This window comes from Myodes glareolus, chromosome 3, assembly GCF_982192425.1.
Source record: "Myodes glareolus chromosome 3, mMyoGla1.1, whole genome shotgun sequence".
Classification (NCBI taxonomy): Eukaryota; Metazoa; Chordata; class Mammalia; order Rodentia; family Cricetidae; genus Myodes; species Myodes glareolus.
The window spans coordinates 116,256,645-116,262,883 of record NC_142028.1 but is presented as its reverse complement, the minus strand read 5'-3'; positions in this window follow the sequence as shown (position 1 = coordinate 116,262,883).

Here is a 6,239-nt window from a genome sequence, read left to right as displayed (position 1 = left end):
AGTACAGACCTAAACAGAGAACTATCAACAGAGGAATCTAAAATGGCTGAGAGACACTTAAGGAAATATTCAATATCCTTAGTCATCAGAGAAATGCAAATCAAAACAACTCTGAGATTCCATCTTATATCTGTAAGAATGGCCAAGATCAAAAATACTGATGATAACTTATGCTGGAGAAGTTGTGAGGTAAAGGGAACATTTCTGTATTGCTGGTGGGAATGCAAGCTGGTATTTCCCTTTTGGATGTCAGTGTGGTGATTTTTCAGAAAATTAGGAAACAACCTTCCTCAAGACCCAGTAATACCACTTTTGGGCATATATCCAAAGGATGCTCAATCGTGCCACAAGGGCATGTTGTGACTCAACTATGTTCATAGCAGCATTGTTTGTCATAACCAGAACCTGGAAACAACCTAAATACTCCTCGACTGAGAACAAATAAGGAAAATGTGGTACATTTATACAATGGAGTTCTACACAGCAGGAAAAAAAAAAATGACATCTTGAATTTTACAGGAAAATGGATGGAGCTAGAAAACATGAGTTTGAGTGAGGTAACCCAGACACAGAAAGATAAGTATCACATGTACTCACTCATAAGTGACTTTTAAACATAAAGCAAAGAAAGCCAGCCTACAAATCACAATCCCAGAGAACTTAGACAATAATGAGGACACTAAGAGATACTTACATAGATCTAATCTACAAGGGAAGTAGAAAGTAGAAAAAGACAAGAACTCTTGAGTAAATTGGGAGCTTGGGGACTTTGGGAGAGGGTTGAACGGGAGGGGAGAAAAGAAAAATATAGAGCTCAATACAAATGAATAAGAAAAAAAAGAAGAAAAGGGAAAAAAAAGCATGACACAGTCTTTTCAAGATAGAGTCTCATGTAAGCGGTTAATGACAGCTCTATGCTTGAGAGATGAGCACTTGTTGTCACCTATTGTCAACACTTTGACCAGTAATGAATCTCTCCATTAACCACTGCTTCTCTGGCCAAGATGATGAAGAGCACAGATCTCTGAGTATAAACATAAATTTCATGAGTCATTTTTACAACATGACCATGTAGAAAGATAACAGTGATAGGCTTCCCTTGGAGCTATAGCCTCCCCATCCACGGCGTTTGAGCAGGTTTATGATAGCAGGGATGAGTTTGCTCTCATGGAGCAGGCCTCAAATCAAGTTAGAAAACTGTTAGTTACCACAACAATTGTCATGCCACAAGTAAGCACATCTTACTTGTCACGTCAATATTATAGCATTTAGTGTTCAGTGGTAGATAAACTCCCCAGTAGCACCTTCTAGCACTAGAAAAGCTAGGTAGCGTAAGATAGCTTCCTGGTTAGCTCAAGACTGATTTCTGTTATCCTTTGCATGCTAATGTTTCCTTTCTTCAGCAAAGGGCCATGTTATCTAGTTATGATTGTCAACAAAGAACAATACCAACAGCCTGTTTAGTGTAGGGTGCATTTGGGTCTTCCATGAAAATCAAAATTTTCACTTCATAATGTATGCACCCTGAAGCAGCAGTGTATTGAAAGCTGAAACTCAGTTTTATTCTGAAATTATTTTTTTATTTTTATTTATTTATTTTTGGAGACAGTGTTTCTCACTTTGGAACTTTGGAACCTGTCCTAGAACTAGCTCTTGTAGAACAAGCTGGTCTTGAACTCACAGAGATCACCTGGCTCTGCCTCTCAAGTGCTGGGATTAAAGGCGTGCGCCACCACAGACCAAATCTGAAATTATTCTTAAGTTATCTTACAAACTATCAGTTATGTATAATGTGTATATCTTGGTTTTTGTTCACCTATGTCCCAATTTCTCTACTGCTTCATTCCTCACTCCTATTCTTACCTGCATTTAATTCTGTATTCACACCCTCGGTTTTTCATATCACATGCATTCTACTATTCCCTCAATTATATTTTAATTTTGCTTGCAGGACCAGAGATTTAAAATACTTACTTTTATCCAGGACCAGAGATTTAAATATACTTATTTTAATCTAAATATAGGAAGCAAATTTTTAGGTGGTTTATGAGGTGCTTTGTACAGATTTATAGGTTGATAAAATATAAGTCAAAAGAAGACAACAGAATTCTTATTGTTCATAAGTCACAAGGAGGTCAAGACAACAATTTTGACCAGAAATGCCATTTATAATATTATTTGTGAGATTTTATCAGATAATGCATTACATAGTTATTGTCAGGTGGTTTGCACATTTTTGGCAAGTGACTTAAACCATATTCCCAGGTGAGACATTCTTTTAGCTTTCCAGCTCCCTTACATTTCCCCTTTTTCTGTTCTGCATCAGTGGCTTCCAGCTAGCAAATAATTGACAAATAATCCGATACTCCTGCTTCTCAAATCAGTGTGGCCTTTGAGGGCTGCTGCAAACCACAGCAAACAGTATTACTTCAACAGGGACGTATTTGCTCAGCTTGACGAAGTAGCTGCAAGTAGAAGCTGGAGCTAGCATGGTTGGAAGGTTCAGTCTCAAGCTTCTGTGGCTCAGATTCCAGAGATAATGTTGTAGAGACTGTCTTCTTTCCTACACCCCATTAGCTATATAGCTCTGAGATACTCAGAGAGTTCCTTGCCAATAGCTCATGCCAGGTGTTGTAAAAATGTTAATCTTCTGCTTATTTATCTTCTCTCCAAGCACTGATTTTTTGATTAGTCCTTTCTCAGAATCAATGGATGATTCTCTACTCATTTCTTTATATCATTGTTCACAAAAGTCTAGTGACAACTATCTTAAAGAGAAAGCAATGAAGATTACATATTGTTTGCAGCCATGCTTTTCTTGTTATTAGGCAAATGGTCTCAGCTGTGGAAAAGCAGAAGCCGGTGACACATTGTTGCCTTTTCAGCTCAGTTGGTTTGTCTTCAAGCAGAGAGTCTGAGGACAGACCACCCGCTCCCTCAGGTTTCTTGCTTTGCACATATCATCTTTTAAGTCTTCATGTACCAAGGTCTAACTGTAAAACAGGGGAGAAAAAATCACACAGATTTTGAAGTGTAGAGGGAAAAAAGATCCATTCAATAAGAAATAAACTAAAGAATGTTCCTTTATTTGTGACTGAGTCATTGTATTGAGTGGGAGGAAGTGAATTCTACTCAGCTTGGGATTCTATTGCTGTGCTTAATCATCTTTGTCAAAATCAGCTTGGAGTTTAAAGGGTTTATTTACTTAAACTTCAAGTCACAGTTCACCACAGATGTCAAGGCAGGAAGTCAAATGGCAGGAATCTGGAGGCAGGAACTTATGCAGAGGCCATGGAGAAGTGCTGCTTACTAACTTGCTCCTTAAGGCATTCTCAAACTGCTGTTGGCCATGCCAGAGGATCAGCCAGTTGCAGTTGAAGCTCCAGGTGTCAGTACACCAGAAGGGAATCCTCTGATGGATCAATCTCTGTTAGGTAAGGCCCCGGGACCACAGACCCCAGAATGCCTTTTGTTTCTGCTGCAACATGTTTGCCTCAGCTCTCTTTCTATAGTATCTAGCATGGTGTGAGTGGACATAGCAAGATCCCCACTGCCTATACATAATATAGTGTGTATATCTCTTGGAAACATCCCATTTTCCTGGGCATTTTTACTGTAGATTGTCAAGAAGATGAACCCTCCTTAATATGTACCATCTAATTTGATAATAATAATGATAGCTTATACAAGTTTTGATGAGTAAAAATAAACACAAGGATATGTTTCATAGCCAGGATCTGTGTCTCACCTAAGGAACTGCATGGATTATAGGTCCAGTTAATGACTACCAATTGAGTCCCAGTAGCCCAGCTAGTTTAAATTATTTTAACCTTAATGTCGGGAGATGTGTTCATAGGTCTCAGAGTGCATCACAGCTGAAACAAAGCTTTGAAAATAACAAAGTTAGGCAAGATGTTTTCGTTAAATAACTCTGATGTGAAGCACTCCAGAAGAAAATCTAAAATGTTTGAAAAATACATAGTTGAATGTGGAACTCTTTAAGGTCAGGGAACAAGAACAAAACAGCCCAATTGTTTCTGGCTGACATATTTTCCTTGCTTTGATTGATGACCAAAAATGATGATTAATTCCTTAAACCCATTTCTGTCATCAGTCTCTTCACACAAGCACACACACACACACACACACACACACACACACACACACACACGTATATACATATATAAAACTATTAATCAATGGATAGTACCCTGAAAATTTAAAGTAGAGCTGACTGATTCTTTTCATATGTGAAAGTTTGGGTTTGTGATTCCTTTAAGATTCCTTATAAGATTATCTTTCAAGATAAGTAATGAAGCAATTGTCCTCCCTATTCTTTTGTAACTGCAAAGCACAGCCTGCCAGTAAAAGACCTGTCAAGAACATCTTGACAATGTGTATGGACCTTTGGTATTCCCTAATCCAGTGGTTCTCAACCTTCCTAATGCTCTGACCTCTTAATACAGTTCTTCATGTTGTGGTGATCCCCAGCCGTAAAATTATTTTTATTGCTACTTCATAACTGAAATTTTGTTACTATTATGAATCATAACGCAAATATGTAATATGCATATAGTCTTAGGTGACCCCTGTGAAAAGATCATTCAACCCCCAAAGAGGTTGTGACCCGCAGATTTGAGAATCATGGTATTTCTAGGCATGAAATAGATAAGAAGTGGTCGCATGATTAGTCGAAACCCAGAGACAGATTTTGGGGTTCAACCTGGATGTCAGAAAATCAAAACAGCCAGTCTCTGGCTCTCAGTTCTACCTCAGACTGAAATTATGATTCTGCCTTCAGGAATCTCAGAATGAGACAGCATGTGAGAGCTGTCTCCTCCTGTCTTATATTCCTCTCTAGTGCTGTGATTGGAGGCGTGCATCAATACCACAGGGTTTCTATAGCAAACTAGTGTGACTACTGGGATTGAAGGTGTGTGTCACCACTGCCTGGTCTGTAAGGCTGATCAATGCAGTTGTTTTACTCTCCAAACTTCAGGCAAGCTTTATTTATTAAAATACAAATAAAATAACAACACGAGAAGTTTACTTTAAAAAAAAAAGAACATCTTGCTTGCCCACATGATTAAATTATAACAAGCCGCTTGGGTATGAATGTATGTGGGCTCTTGAGGTTATTTTACCTATAATACATAAAATGTTTATTCGTGTGAGGGAGATGAAAACATGTTTTTACCTATAATATGCAACCATTTCGAGTTTTTTACTGCCTGAAAGGTTTTGTTGGGGTATAAAAGCTGTAAAACAACATGAGAGGAGAAAGAGAGAATAAAGAGAGAGAAATAAATACAAAAAAGAGAATAAAGAAGGAAACCATCATAACCCCCCTCAGACAGAAAAGTCTAGCTTCACTGACTTCATGGATTCCTAGCAAATTCCTGTGCTGCTGAAGGCTGGCTCCCCAAACAGTAGTATCATACTGTTTTCTTACAGAATCCAGGACCCCCAGCCCAGCGGTAGCACCACTCACAGTGATTTGGGCACTCCCACATTAATCATCAAGCAAGAAAAAGCACAGGTTTGATCAGCGTCCAATTCAGGGAGAACATTTTCTCAAATGAGGTTTCCTTCTGTCATATGACTCCAACTAGTTCTAGTTGACATAAACTAACTAGTACACAGTGAAAATTAATAGAAAGACTCAATAGCAAGGATATGTCTCACCTTCTTCTTCATTCCACTGGTGCATTTCAGAATAATGCACTACCTTGGCACTTAGTTTCATTAAGAAGACCTAGCATGTCCTGAGTTGTGGACCTGTGATGAGGGCACGGTCTGTTCGGCTGCCTGTTTTACTGGAAGTTGTTTGTAGTGAGGAGAGCTTGGTTTTAAATTAAGATGTACTCGGCAAGCATGAGAAAGTATTTAATTAATTAAGACCTTTTGTTAATAAGGGAAAATATGACCTGTAGTGCATTAGATGCAGCAGCCTGGAATGCAGTCAAATCTGAACATTCTGGTTCAGAAATTACTCATTATTTTCCTGTTAAAGCTGGAAGGAAAACAATCATGGGGAGAGACCTAAGATTTCTAGTGAGAGGCAGTACAAAAATAAAATCTATAATGCACTCTTTATGGGAGGCATATTTTTTTTCTTATTTTATGCAGAAGCAAACCAAACTGAAGCTTAAGATTTGTCCAATATTTTGTGGTTTCCTGGAAGGGGCCATAGCTAAACTTTGTATTAAATTTGTTTTTACTAGTTCCCATTATATCAC